The sequence below is a fragment of the Strigops habroptila genome, chromosome 2, assembly GCF_004027225.2.
Source record: "Strigops habroptila isolate Jane chromosome 2, bStrHab1.2.pri, whole genome shotgun sequence".
Lineage (NCBI taxonomy): Eukaryota > Metazoa > Chordata > Aves > Psittaciformes > Psittacidae > Strigops > Strigops habroptila.
This window is the reverse complement of record NC_044278.2, coordinates 37,019,176-37,035,377: the sequence shown is the minus strand read 5'-3', so window position 1 is coordinate 37,035,377 and position 16,202 is coordinate 37,019,176. Positions and strand designations below refer to the sequence as shown.

General features: G+C 41.6%; 1 protein-coding gene across 1 annotated transcript in view; it reads right to left on the bottom strand.

Moving 5' to 3' along the window:
- Nucleotides 1-16,202, bottom strand: part of SRPX (sushi repeat containing protein X-linked) — a 44,497-nt gene that overhangs the window by 21,936 nt on the left and 6,359 nt on the right. The window lies entirely within an intron of this gene.

The following is a 16,202-nucleotide window of genomic DNA, read 5'->3' as shown; positions in this document are numbered from 1 at the left end:
AAGTAATTCATCAGTAAAACACAGCAGTCGGGAAGAAAGCCTTCAAAATATCCTTAAGCAACATTTATTTAAAATCAGCAGCTTCAGAGCATGAAGTACATTTTAACTTCTAGATGTCTTCTCCAAGAAGAGAGACTCACACAAGAAGAGAGTACTCATACTCTGATACATCTTTCCAGAAGCCTTGCATGCAATAGGCAGGTACTAAGACTCAGCATTGCGCTATAGAAGCTTCTCATGGCATCTCAAGTTACAGCTATGGGGATATTTCATCACCATTTGTTGAGGTCTGAGACCATGATTTGTACAAGCTGCTGCTTAAAGTTAGGCTAAATTAAATAACTCATGTTCCTCAATAAGCTAGTAGTTATAATTTAATGTGCAAAACACACATTTTCTGCAGAAATTAAACCTCAGAGATGTTAATGGCTGGATGATTTAGCATAAGGATAAAAGAGCTACCAAAGCAACATTTGTATCCCCAGAATTACTGTCAGCATCTGTCAACAGATTCTACTTACAAAAAACAAAATAAACTGCCCAGAAACCAGTAAAACTTTACTTGTTACTCTACCAGCCTCAGGAAAACCCTGGAGAGAAACCCAGCCCATCGACTGCTGCACCTGAGTAGCTTTAGTACATAGGGTTTGTCTATAGAAGGGCAGTGCCCTCCACAGCGTCCGCCACAGAACTGCTTGTGAGGGTTCGAACCACCTGAAGATGAGACACTGCATCTCCCGTGACCCTCCTTGCTGCCTTAGCTGCGCATTGGGCACCACTGCCCAGGACCCATGACCAGCCTGCAGCCCTCAGCAGCTCCTCTGGGAACTGCAGGGAAGCAGCACATGCATGAGCTCCATGTCATACCAAATTCTTGCACCAATACTGCAGCTATGGGAACCCTTCAGGCTCCTGCATGTGAAAAAAAAATAAATAAATAAAAATAGAGAGAGTTGTGTTCACATGTACCATCAAAGTGGCAAAAACCCACAATTCACCTCGGGCCCAATTCAAAGCTTTCTTCTGTCACTGGGAATCCTTCTACCAATTTTCAGAAGGCTTTGAGCTGGGACCTTGATGAAGTGAACTTTCAAACAGCTTCTCCCCTGAAACCAAGGGCTTCACGTATAGCACAGGCTTCCTATGACTTAAGAGCCATTTCTCTGGACTTTTTGTACTTACTGTTTTGGTTGAATTTTTGATGCCTAAACACTGACATCTGAGAAACTTATCAACACAAGAACATTAAACTCTGTTACACTTGGACTCTGACTAGGAAAGAAAGAGCAAGCTGTGATCGCCGAGGGCTTTGTGAAGACCTTGATATGTAAATGAACACCTCTCTAAGCATCAATTATCATGTTAGAAACTGGGACACTTAGCTAATTACTCAGTTTGAAGGTTATATTGTTAGGTCAGTGTTATCACTCTTAATTGTCCACATTTTAATGTGCAGTAACTTTAGCCTTTAAAAATCAGAAAAGGAGGCTCAGGGGGGACCTTATCACTCTCTACAACTACCTGAAAGAAGGATGAAGCGAGGTGGCTGCTGGTCTCTTCTCCCAAGTAACAAGTGATAACACAAGAGGAGATGGCCTCAAGTTGTGCCAGGGGAGGTTTAGATCGGATGTTAGGAAAAATTTCTTCATTGAAAGGGTTGTCAAGCAGTGGAACAGGCTGCCCAAGGAAGTGGTGCAGCCACCATCCCTGAAGGTATTTAAAAGACGTGTAGATGTGGCACTTAGGGACACAGTTTAGTGGTGGACTTGGCAGTGCTAGGTTAACTTGATGACCTTAAGGGTCTTTTCTAACCTAAATGGCTCTATGATTCTATTAATTTACTTGAATATGTGTTTCAGAAAAGATCACTGCATTTCTGACTTTTTAAACATTGCTGGGAAATGGAAAACAACAAAAAACCCAACCTTAAAAATACAGTTATAATTTCCAATTTCAGCGGCATGGCAAATACCATGGCATAACCAAAAAGAAGGAAAACAAAGTGGGGGGAAAAAAAAAAGAAATACACAAAAACCAGTTGTAATAACACTGTATGTTCTGCACAGGGAAACAATGGGAGTTAAATGAGCTTAGATGGCATCTTTTCTGGTCAGCAGGCACAGGATACTCTTGATACTGGGAGGAAAGGAAAGGCTCATTCCACATGTGCTCTACCCTTCAAAACAGCGGAGAGCACTTGGGATTCCTTCAATATTCAAACAACTGATCAGTTTAAGCGTGTGTAAGAAGAGGATAACCAGTTTCCCCCAATAAGTCTGTAACATCTGGAGTTAGTTCCTCCGATGTTTTGTATCAGAGTTTTACATTCCACAGTACCTGAAGTCATATCAAATATATGAATTAAAAAACTTAGCTGTACTTGCAGCAGGCTGTAGAGCTTCTTGCAGTACAACAGGGCTAGGTCATACAAGACCTCAGAAGTCAGGAAGATGCACATGAGAAGGCAGAAAAGGTACCAAAAATAGTCACGACCTCATTAGAGAGCTTTCTTTTGTGTGTAAAAATACTTGCACTCATTTTATGATGGTAGTAAAAATGGAAAGCCGGGTTTTTCATCTCATTCTTTACTGGTTGAACATTATGCACCAGTTCTGCAAAGTTCATGCTTAAATGCCATTGGCTTCAGTGAGATTTCAGTATTTGCTTAAAAACTGCCTGCACACTTGACTGTTTTATTGCATCTGGTCTATAAAGCTTAAAAAAACAACCCCAAACCAGCAATTTTTTTTTTGTTTGTTTGTTTTTTTTTTTGTTTTTTTTTTTTTTTTTTTTTGTTTTGTTTTTTGTTTTTGTTTAAGAAATCTAAGTAGAAAAAATAGCAGAGGAAGAGTCAGCAAAAAATTAATAAATAGCCGGAGATACTGATTTATCTTGAGCCTTCCTACAAATCAGTTGAAATAGAAATACAAGTGTTATTAACAAACATGTTTAAACATAGAGAATATAATGGCAACTGCTTATATTAAGCAGTCTTCAACATGCATAGTAACTCTGAAGATACCATCTGCCCTCCTTTTTCCTCAAAGGATATATTACACTGGCCACACCACTTTTCAGTCCCCTGCCTGACTCAGTCAGTAGTTCCAACTGTCCTTGCAATGCACAGGAAAGCATGTTAAAGCACAGGAACCTGACAATCCTGTATTCAGCAAGAGTTGTGCTGAACTGAAAAGTAGAGGGTATCAGGACAGTCATTGCATGTTCCTGAATCCACACACAGCTCACCCATCCAGACCAAGTTAATTTTCCTATGTGCAGTTTGATGATTAACTTCCAGAAATGTTTAAAAATTTCCCTGCCTGTATTTCATAGAATCACGGTTGGGTTGGAAGGGACCTTAAAAGATCATCTAGTTCCACCCCCCCTACCATGGGCAGGGACACCCTCCACTAAACCAGGTTGCTCAAAGCCCCTTCCAACCTGGCCTTGAACACTGCCAGGGATGGGGCAGCCACAGCTTCTCTGGGCAACCTGTGCCAGTGCATCGCTGGAAATTTACTCACAGTATTTAAGTTATGGAAATTTACTTACAGTACTTATGGAAATACACATGCGAACAGCACAGATCTGAGCTTCCATACACACCCTCCACACCACTGTTGTGCTTCTATTCCTTGCAGATGTAAGGTCTTTCAGGCACAGAAAGTAATCCCATACCAAGTAGATCCCCTCAGGGCTATAATACAGATTAGTTCACTGTGCCTCAGTATTGATTAAGATGCAAACACCTTGTTTTAAAGCACAGGTTTTAACTTGCTTCAAGAGAGATGCCTCATACAAGATTCCATCAAAGAATAGTTCTTTCAAAGTTGTCATAATCAAAGCACCACTGAAATTCAGAACAGAAAGTTTCAGAATTAGCAAGTTCAAGAGAGGTCAGAGATGACTGAAGTTTGCATGCCAGTAGTAGCTTATGCTTTGTGAAATAAAACTGTCCAATTACATCCAATTACACAGAAATCAAGAATCTGATTAGGCAAATGTGGGCACAAGCTCTTTTTCCACAAGATAATCTCTTCCCTTCTTTCTTGCCATCCGTGGCACCAAGTCACAAAGAATCTGTTTTGAAACAGACTAATTACCCATGTTGGGAAAACTATTACTTTATACAGAAGTCAGCTAATAAAACAAAACTCCTTTCATGTGCAGGCAAATGCTGTGTGACAAAGAAAGCACTACTCCTGGAATAAAGTGTCTCGTTCACTGCAATGACATTGCATATCCAGAAGTAGTCAGAGTAAACTGCATGAGCGCAGCTGCCAAAAATCAGTGGTGGGATGGAAACTGCATGGACGCAGAAGTTATTGCTAGTCCTGGAAATCTCTGTAAAGTACAATTCAACTCTGCTTCCTTTTATGTACACATATAGATATCTTAGATACAGAAAATCCAAAGCAAAACATTTTCCACCACTGATTTTGGTTTATTTTTCCCTCTCCAGACTGGCAATAAAAGAGTAAGTTGTTTAAGTGGCTCTGACTCATCCCAGGCAGAAGTCCTGTAACACAGCAGCAGTCAAGGGAAAAGCTGGCAGACTTAAGGAAAGGCTATAAAACACCTTTGCCAACACACATGTACAGTCCAGGAACCTCAGTGCAGTTGTAGGCTGCTCCTAGATACCTCGCTCTATTGCAAATGCATTTGCTTTTCCTATACCTGTGTGTTTAGTCTTAAGACAAGCAGTGTGTTCAAATACCGTTTGCAGTATACACACATAAAATGACCAAAGGCTTTGGGTAATTATTTTTAAATACAAGTCACTTGAAGCTGTAAGAGATAATATCATTCATGAAAATAGTGTCCTTATATTCAATGAAAATAAATGAGGCATTTCCAGAATCTAATTCTGGAATCCAGAATCTAATTCTGGAAATTCTAATTTGCTCTAGATTGCTCTTGTGATGCAACATTTTGAGGGATTCAATGGAAGTGAGGATTTAATCAAATTTTGCTTAAAGTGCAATTTCAGAGTTGCAAAATATATATACATATATATATAGCTGGTTTTCAACAGAAAACTCATTTAAAGGATTACAAAAAAGTGAAACATATGGCCAAAAGGCCTCTGTTATTGAAATAAAGTGTTGATTTCTGTGGGAAAAAAACCAAAAAAGCAACAACCAAACAACAAAACTCAACAGGCTAATGAAGATGTACTTAGGAGCTGACATTGGTACATCTTCAAGAGAAATATCAGTCACAGTCTGTGTTGTTCCTTATTTCCCACACAGGCCACGTTCCCTTGATTGCTGAACAACCCACAAGGTACCACAATGATTCATCAAGTAGATGGGCTATCGAGGTCAAGCTGAGAGCTTGGCTCTAAGGGAAAGTCTGAACTGTACTCTCGGGAAAGGCTGATTTTCAGCATGACCCCACATTTCAGTGTGGGTTTTGCTGGGTTTTTTGTTTGGGCTTATTGCCAAATTTAGCATTTAAATAACTAGGTGCAGAGAAAGAGGAAGAAGTTAGCTTCTGTGATTTTTCTTATGCTGGCAGGAGAAGGTCTAAGATCATTTGCCCTCCCTTTTAAAGGGCTCCACCTGATAAGGATCTTGCAGGAAACTGAAATCCAGCAAAACAAAATTAAAACCTCAAGAAGAAAGATGAACAAAGGAAGTCCCTGAGTATTTGCAATGCAGCTAGTTATGCCAGCAGGAACAAACAGGGAGGAGGTTGGAGAAAAATGCTTCCTTTGTTCAAGCCATGAGGAACTCAAAGTTTGATTTGTGTTTAAGGAACTCTTCAATAAATAATGCTAAAAACCCGCATCTCTCTTTATGATCAGGAACAATCATAGTATTACAGACTGTTACCAACAGAAGGATGAAGAGTGTCACGAACACTAAAATGTGCATAGTTACCAATAGGTTTAAGGCGGGTAAATACACCACATTATATCTACATAAAGCACAGCTACCATAGCTGCATACTGCATAATATATTTTGAGCACATATATGGTCTAAGCCAGAGGTTAAGCATATCAGGCAAGCAGAGACTTCATTATTTACAGCAGCTGTGCATAGAAAATGTTGACAGCTCTTGATATAGAAGAATTTGTGCTCTGTGCCTGACAAACCACAAGAGGCTCTGCAAAGGCTGTCCACATGTTGCCCGTGGTCTGGACATATGTAAGCATTACTGGTTTCTTTGCTGCTCTCACAAAGCATCATCCACCAGCAATACTTGTCTAAGCTAAACCTGGACGCTTTCCATCCTGTCAGACACCGGCTCATCTCAATTAGTCACAGCCTTGTCACCAAACGGACTACAGTAGCCTAATCTACCTAATCATAAAATCACAGAATCATAAAATAGTTAGGGTTGGAAAGGACCTTAAGATCACCTAGTTTCAACCCCCTTGCCATGGGCAGGGGCACCACACACTAAACCATGTCACCCAAGACTGTCCAACCTGGCCTTGAACATTGCCAGGGATGGAGCATTCACAAATTCCTTGGGCAACCCATTCCAGTACCTCACCACTCTCATAGTAAAGAACTTCTTCCTTATATCTAACCTGAACTTCCCCTGTTTAAGTTTAAACCCATTCCCCCTTGTCCTATCGCTACAGTCCCTGATGAAGTGTCCCTTTCCAGCACCCTTGTAGGCCCCCTTCAGATACTGGAAGGCTGCTATGAAGTCTCCAGGTAGCCCTCTCTTCCCCAGGCTGAACAGCCCCAACTTTCTCAGCCTGTCCAGGCAATTAAAGAAATTACAGCTATTTTATAATCCCACAGCACATCTCCACCCACCCTCTGTTTTCTGGACTAGCATCTCATAGCACCTCTACTGCTCATGTATGTTTGGCCCTTTTCTCCACAGTGGTTTAGCAGCCTGAGCTGAGGATTGCCAACCTGCATCCTGCTAGCAACCCCTCCTTTTCTGTCAGGACTTTGAAGACTGTGTGACCCCCTGGGGATAAGTGTGACCAGTGCCCACAGGCACTCTATTTCCAAAGCTGCTTTGCTGATGGATCTTACTGAACACATCCTAAAAATCAAATTGATGCAGGAACTTGGAGTTGTCAAGAAATGACGGGCTGGCATTCACCTCACCAAAAGCAAGCAACACAGGTCTGTTGACAGCATCGTTCTGCTGTGCATAGCTGATCTCAGAGTTTGTTAGAGCTGGGATGGCTGGAGCCTCCAGGAAAACAGGTAAGCCACACACCAGTGAAGTCAACAGCCACCCTCATGCAACAACCGCACTGAGCAGTCTGCCTCCAGGCTACCTGAAAGGGTGGAAGACTACCTCAGGCACGGGCATGAAACCCTCTTGAGATAAACACATCTTGATGCCGTAGTGGTTTCCATCCCTGATGGCAGGGCACACGTCCATCAGGACAGCAGATCCTGAGGACGGGCCCCCACCTGTGGCAGAAACTCTTCTAGCACCAAGGGCTCTCACAGGTCATTGCTACCTTCTACACTAAGCAGAAACTGGGGTTTTTCAGACTTTTCTCATTAAATTTATGAAACTTTTTATAACAAATCAAGCCTGAATTGCATGTAAATCTCTACAGAAACAAGATGCTTCAGAAGCTTCTTCAATGGGGAAAGGGTGAAAGGACAGGGTACGTTGTGGGCAGGAACACCATTAGATGCATTACAAGGCTGCAAGATGGAAAAGCAAACTGGCACTCTGAAGAGGCAAACAAATGCTACTGCTTTATCTGTTAAGATCCAGAGAAATAGTTCCTGTGAACATACTTCAATACACTTTTGTTCACCTCATATTAAGATATTTTAGGATCTTTAACGTAAGCCTACATTTTAGGAACAGATTGAAAAGGCAGAAAAACAGGAGGCCACCTAAAGAAGGCCAGTGAAGGACTGAAAAGAGGTATTACCACTGGTAACTAAAAAGAGGCAGAACTACTAGTAACTGGTTAGTTAAGTAAAGAACATTTAAGCTGAAAGTCTCCTTAATGGCAAGTTTCAGTGGGATAACTTTCCAAAGGAAGAGACTGAAAACTAATCCTGATCTGTTCTGAATTGGTGACAGATGGAAGAATTTATTTTTATTTTTTTTAAATGCTGAGACTGGAAACTGGCACATCTTAGTATCTAACTTTGAATACTACAGCACCAGATGCACTGGTTTCCTCTCTTTATTCTTGAGTCATGTGTTATTTCTGAAGCTCTGCCACTTAAAAAAATATTGTTCAGATTTTGAGGAGATTAAAAGAAAGGCTCCCTAGGAAAAAAAAAAAAAAAAAAAATAAATCTCTGCTTTATGTATCAGACAACCAGCATTTTAAAACTAGCACCAGGAACTGCCTGTAATCCATAGGAAACTCCAACACCTTCCTAGAAAACAGAAAGAGAGTGGGAAATTGTGAAGTTACTGACTGTGATCTCCTCTTGCTCTCTAGTAAGTGGAGTCACACAGTGTCAGAAGCAACACAGAACTACTGTAAACCTTACGCTGGCAGTGAGCTCCATTGAGGACTTCTCCCCTGCGCAACTCTTCTTAACCTTCTCTGCTTAATTCACCACTTAAAAGATCAAATTCTCCTTTGTGGCTCATTATCCCCAAGTGGCTCCAGTAGGACTTCTCCCCAGGTCAGCTTGAACTTTTCAGCCAGCATTTTCTCACTAGTTATATTCTTATGAATAAATACAGCTGCAGTCCACAAGTCAGTCACAGCATATTTTATATCTCACTTCTATGTGAGCAGCTTCCTTTTAGAGAAGCCAGGAGCATAAACATTGGTTTGCAAAGTCCCAGTTCTAGAAAATTTGTTATTTTATCCATGACACCTGCAAACACCCTACAAACAGATGAGGGCTTTAAGGGCTGTTGGTATTAATACTGGAGGCCATTCCTGGAAGTCAAACAGAGACTTCTAAGGACTCCAGGACTACTCATGCTTTACTAGTGCTCTGCAAGGGTAGCTTAAAGGAGGAGAAGCAGGCATTACACTAGGGTGGAAGAAGCTGCTGAAGCAACAACTCAGGGCCATGTAGGGCAGTCAGCAGGTCAAAAACTAAGCAAAGATGACAGAAAAACACGTGGAACTTCAGAACAGAAGAGAAAAAGAACAGATGAGATGAGACAAAGAGGTGCAGAAGAACTTGAAATTTAATAGCAAACTAATCAATTAAAGGAAAAAGTAAACACCTGCTGTCAAGACTCAGGAGATAGGAATTTAATTTATTTCTGAAGACAGTATTATAAACAGCCTCAAAACAAACAGAATTTAATATGGAGCTCACAGCCCAAAGCACAGAAGTTGTATAAACCAACCAAGAATAATTGGCTTGCTCATTTTGTTTAGAATAATAAATGTTAATCATATCTTATGGTAGATTCGAAAGGTCTTTTGATACATCCAGCATAAAATAATGCTAATTAGATTTTAAAGGGACATTTGAGATACTACCTCCAAACCCTTGCTCATTTTTCATCAATATTAATGTCAGTGGCAATTCCCAATCAGAAGGATATTTTCTAAGTTCTCATTTCCATCGAAAACAAGAGGGTAAACTTCTGATAGAGTGGCTACCAAGGTCATTTGTGGGGATATTGGCTTAGATGCTTCAGTTTCACTAATGATACATGTGTATCACAAAGGTCACAAAAGTATTACAAGAAATACACTGTATTGATGGGTTTTGATACAATAGACTTTGACCTTTTGATGATTCTTTTAAACTATATTTGCTGAAATTACATGATTTGTGAGAAGCATTACCTTTATATTAAAAAGGTATTTAATGCCATACCGCCAAAGACAATGCTCCAAAACTTCAAACCCCCCAAGCTATTAAGTAATGGAACACAAAATTAAATTCCCTTAGTCTTTGGAACCCTAACTGCTGGTTTAAGGCAAAGAGAAACTTGTCAATACCAATGTAATTAACTTAAACAAAATTAATAACCTCAATGCACTGAAGACACATTTCTAGAATTTCACCCTGCTCCTTCAGGAGAGGGAAAAGGGTGGTGATAAGCCACTGCCATTACCAGAAATGGCAGAGGTGAATGGAGCACCTAAAATAAAACCTTAAAAGAAACCTTTTTGGGAAGAAGAGGAACACATACATAGCCCACCTGTAGGTTTTTCAGAAAGTACAAGCTTGAAGACAATATGGAAAAAATTTTCCTAGTCCTTGCTGTAAATACTGTGGGCTTCTCCTTCTCCCTTGGTAACAAAGTGTCAGCTTCACCCTACTGCTCAGCCAGGCGGCAAGCGACCCAGAGAAGCAGAAACCAGAATTGCATCCCCAGCTAGTGGAGGGCAACAAATGCAGTGACCAGATATCCCTATCCCTCTCCTCCTCAGACCTGCCCCAAACCATTACCAAACGTCCAGCAGCATGCCCTTTTTTCCTTCCTACCCCTCCCATCCTATGAGGCCAAGAGCAGATACTGAGAGCCTGGGGCCAGCACCATGGTCCTCAGCAAGAAGGATGATGCTCTATCTCCTTCAGCTCCTGGAAATGCAGCAGCAGGTCAAGCCCTAGCCTCCTGACATCAGGACAGTGTGTGCTGGGAAGCCGTAAGGCTAAGTAGGGAAATAGGAAGCCATGCTGTATTCGGTGCAGCTATGTTACCTGGATCTCCTTCTTTAAGGGCAGGCTGATGCCTAGCGCTGATGAACAACGTCTGGCAGGAATGACCAGCTCCAGCAAGCAAGCTGATAGACAGCTTCAAGTTACTGAGGTCAGGATTCACTTAACGTAATCAGGATATAATCCTTTAATAGCCAGTTCAGTTGTCCACTGAACAGTGGCTAAAGGCAGTTTAGTACTGAAAAATTGCTGAAGTTTCATGAACGTCCTGAGGATAGCAACTAGAGGGTCTCAGAAAAAGAAAGCCAAACTTAATGATTTGGACCACCCAGACACAAACATAAATTCAAATGCTCAGGTTCCTTGATTTAGTGCTCTCACCTTCCATTTGCAAATATGGTCCCATGTCATTGAAAATAGTGAAAGATTTGACATGAATTTCCACTGCAGACAGGCCAAATATTAACCAAAGGATCCACACACTTGCCTATCTGAAAATGTGCTTGAGTTTTGTCAATTTCTTTTCATGATTTAAAGTTTCCCTTCTTTCTTATGAAATTTTACTATGACACACAAAATTAGAAACATACGGTACAGTCAGTTCCACAGTATGGTGTGTCTTGTGTGCAAAAGACAATCAATGTAACTCCCCCTCTGTTTATATATAGTCCTGTACCAGCCTTCTTAAATCAAAGAAGATGGGATGTTACATTGAGCACAAACTCCTAGTAGAAGGCAAAGGGCTACAGAAGCTGTACATGGCAGCTACCCAATCACACAACTCTGCCCCTCTGCAGCGGACAGGCTCCTCAGCATCTCTTATTTGCAAAGGCACCAGTTCAACAGCAGCCCAAGACAAACCAACATTTGCCAGTAAAAAATCAGGCCAAGGGCAACCTCCAACAAGATGTGACAATAAGCTCCCTGGTTCCAATTCCCTCACCACGCTCTCTCTGAGAACAGAAACGGTTTTCTGGGAAAAAGCAGTTTTATTACAGGTTGTTTCAACCATCCCTCCACAATCTGCTGCCTTGGCAAGAAGCTGTTAGCAGGACCAGTCCATCAGCCATCTCCGTGATGTAAAGCTTGCTCCAGCCTTCAGAAACTTTCAGGAACTTGTTATAGAGCTTGAGCACTCTCATCACAGGTGGCTGACAACTAAAAGCCCAAGAGAGATGCAGTCCTCTATGAACTTGTAAGCTGCGGTATACCGTGGAGCCTACTAAGCCTTCCTCCTCCCATGCTCACATATACACATAGTATCTCACTGCAATGGCAAAGATTCCTCACTGCTCCTTCCACAATGGAAACTAAAAGTAACTAGGAATTAAATAGCACTGTTTTAAAAGAACTGTTTGAGGAAATATAATCCAAAACATTAATTGCTGCATCAGCTCTCACAAGGGTTTAGGAGCAGGGCAATGAGAAGAGCCTGTAGGTTGGTGAACAATATTGGTGTGCAGGAATTTTCAGTTGATGTTTACTTAAATTGCGCAATAACTAATCTATGCAAAGTCTTAGTCATGTGTTCCCTTTAAGCACTTCTGTTGCCATTTGGCAGTCCCACTTACCATGGTGATCTCATCCAAGAAAGAGAGAACATTTTGAATAGGGCTTCCTGTGAACTGTAACCCTGAAAACCATCAGGCTTTACACCACAAAGACCAATAATAATAATACATGAACTTATTCTCATGTGTCAAGTACTATAATATGATTTTTTTTCTGTTCCCTGCTTTCTCATTGTCTTTGTGCAACAAAGAATAGCTTTGTTGAAGGCAGAAAAGTAAAGAGATACCAGGGTTGTGCTTTACAGACAACATTCACCCATTGCAAATAAATCAAACCCCATTCTTCTTGTGAATGGTTTACAAATAGGGAAATCTTTCATAACTCTGACAGAGGACTTATTTTAATTCCTTTGTACTGACCTGTTGCCTTCCCTTATTACAGAATCACTTGGGATTTGATGCATTTGACTGGAAATTTCCTTAAACTCAAAGTCAAAGCAAGTTTACAGTTACAGTCATCTCCCGTTTCTTCCATACATGTATTTCCTATCTCATTACAATAAGTGTCAAGCACCAATGAGAAACTCAAAACGTTGTTCCTGATAACTACCAAAATGGAAACACACCCAGGAGCTGTAACAAAGGCAATGGCAAGGTTAGCCAGAAGAGCACACAGATATGCCCACCACCACAGATCACCCCTTTTCAGCTTTAGAGACCCAAGAGCAACCTGTGGCTAAACTAAACACACCCACGTGGTTTTACTCTATATGACATATTGCACATGCAATAAAAATAATAGTTCTTATATGAATATTTTCAGTCTCCAGGGAAACCATTTTACAAAGCGGATGCAGACACAGGCTCACCAGTTGCCTTGATGTCACAAAATGAGTGGTGCAAAGCAAACTACCAGTTAGATGCCTTCACAAGAACAAACCTTTAGCAAGTCACCCCTTTTTTCCTTCCTACAGTAATAAGAAAGGTATCCCCTTTCAGTATGGGGCACTCACATCCATTCCTTTCCCAGAAAAGTAAAGTATGGGAAAGAGTTTTTTATTATTTGTCGAGTTGGGTTTTTTATTTAAACATTTCACTGCCACTCAGTGCCAGACATATTGTTTCTGGTATCTGCCTCTGGGCAGCTTATGAAAAACAGTGAATGTCAGTGAGCCAACATGGTTTCAATCTTCAAGAACAGCTGGATAGAGGCATGTTAATTTCAGCCTGTTTTACTTATGAGTGACACATTATAACTAGAGAGCCACAGTGGATGGGCTCCAGACAGGCAGATTTGAATCAAGTAATTAAAGTGCATTGCCCTAAAGTTGACAAATCTAAAGAAAAGTGTAATTGGCATAGACTCATAACCCTGAGGCGGGAGTTAGAAGGAGCATCTCCCCCTCTCTAGCCAGTCAGTGTCAGCAAACCTAATGCAAGACCTGTAACGGACACCAGAATGGACCACAGAACCTAGCAGGTTAAAACTCTCACGGTACAGCCTAAAAGGAGACAGACTTTGCAAAGTGACTCATGTTGCCAGCCCACAGTGGTTAAATGTAGGCTTTGGGTAAACCATGTAGCATGACAAGGCACTGCTGGAGAAGCCTGAATACATGACTACTTTCGAACTTCAATGCTATTCTTAGTGGACATACATACAACATGTCTAAATCCAGGACTCTAAATGGCAATGGCATTTCCTGAAATGAACAAGAAGAGGGCAAGAAGTAGAGAAGATTAAAAATCAGATGTCTTCAATCACACTGCTCAAACTGTAAGAAAACCTGTCTGCTCAGAGTTGCGACAAACTTTAAAATTTACATGACTGGAAAACAGACATTTCATTCTGTAACACCACCACGGTAATCTCAATCTTCAAAACAAACTTTCCTTAAAACACAAACTTCTAAATCATTGAAATTGCATACGTGGAGTGTTCTCACAGACATATGTATTTATCCACTGCAAGATCTGGAGCAAATGATAGCAGCAACATAAAATTTGATGGTACACATCTTCCTGCAAAACTGCAGAGGTTTCTTCTATGACTCCATCAATGACACAGCTGCACATCACAATTCAAAGATTAAACAAATCAAGGACATGTATATACATCTGTAGATATTTGTTTACCGGTTTCAAATTAATGTGATCAAGATTCTTTATGATATGCATCCTGCATGTTTTTGTTATGGGTTCCTCCCACTTTGAAAATAGCTCACAGTGACCTGCTAGTGTCTCACGAGAACAACCCAGAACACAAATCAAAGAGTGGTTAGGGGTTGGAAAGGACCTTAAGATCAGCTAGTTCCAAACCCCCACTATGGGCAGGGACACCTCCCACTAGACCAGGTTCCTCCAAGCCCAGTCCAACCTGGTCTTGAACACTGCCAGGGATAAGGCAGTCACAGCTTCTCTGGGAAACCTGTTCCAGTGCCTCACCACCCTCACAACAAAGAATTTCTTCCTTATATCCAACTTAAATCTCCCCTGTTTAAGTTTGAACCCATTACTCCTTGTCCTCTTCATTTCAAGCATTCTCCTTTCTTTCTGAGGTCTATGCATCAGACAAAACTTGGTCTCTCAGAACAGCTAACCTAAACGCCACCGATGTCCTCTGTCCTCAGATGAAGACACATTTTCATTCAGTAAGCAAAAAGCGTGAAGTTACACAAACTGCATCTGCTCAAACGGCAAAACCCTTTGCCAAGAACGCCCAACTACCCCCCGCTGGAGCTGCACAGGCTGGCAGAAGCTCAGCACTCCTGCACAGCTGGGGGTGTTTCCCTCTCCCAGCTTGTAATTTGCCCTGCACACTGCTGGGAGGAAGCAGCAGCTCTCCCACCTACCAACCTAACATTCAACAGCCAGAACCGGGGCAGTGAAGACCCACAGAAGGCCAGCTGAAAGAGACAGCACCATGCAAAGCAATAAAATGTGTCCCATCCTCAGTGCTTCTTTCACACCAAATAGCACAAGAGGAGAAAGGAATTCATCCTAGATAAGTTTATATGAGCCATGTCCTGATTTAGCCTGTTAGCACCTGAACAAACAGGGACCAAGGTCTTGCCCACCAGGAGTCAGGCAGCAGGGGTGGGTAGGAGGAAGCCCAGGACAGACGGGGAGAGAACAAGGAATCCACCCTGATCAACAAAACCAGCCACAGTAGCCTAATGGGAAAGCACAGTTCCAAAAAACAACAAAAAAAGATGCTGTTGAGAAGGATATGAAGGAATGTGAAGCAGCATCTGCTAAGTGCTAGAGAAGAAAGCACAAAAATAGCACTAAAAATGAAAATCAGAAGTTGGCAATGAAGGCCAGCCAACCACATCAAGGAACTGCAGCACAGCCAGTCCAGTAACTTCTGTTTGGGAAACAAGCAAAAACCCTTGAGCCACGCTTTATTCTCAGATAAGCCTTTTAGCAGAAAAGTTTCATTTTAACAGGAGTCCAGCACAAGGTGTTTGAGCAGTCACTTCGGCATGTTGGTAACAGGCTCTGAACGTGCTGCCATGCTAACGCATTCCCTCTCATCTTCACAGAGCTGAAGAGGGGGATGTAATTTTAGACATTTCTTTCACAGGAAATCCCTGCAGCTGCCTGTCCTGGGTTCAGCTCTAACAGTTATTTTTCTCCTTAGTAGCTAATGCAGTGCTGTGTTTTCAGCTTCAGTCTGAGAACAATGCTGATGTTTTCAGTTGTTGTTATGTATTGCTTACTCTGATCGAGGACTTTTTGGTCTCATGCTCTGCCAGTGAGGAGGGGCATGGGAAGCCGGGAGGGAGCAGAGAGAGGACACCTGACCCAAACTAGCCAAAGGGGTATTCCATGCCACAGCACATAAAGCCTAGTATATAAACTGGAAGGAGCCACCTGGAAGGCGTGGATCGCTACTCGGGTCGGGCTGGGTATCGGTTGGCAGGTGGTGAACAATTGTATTGTGCATCACTTGTGGTTATTGTTTTCTTTTCCTTTTCCCCTTCTAATTTTATATTCTCTCCCCTTGTTATTCCCCTTATCATTATTGGTGGTAGCAGTCGTAATTTTGTATTATACCTTAGTTACTGGACTGTTCTTATCTCAACCCTTGGAATTTACATTCTTTTGATTCTCTGTCCCATTGCTCCAGGAGCTGGGGGGAGAGAA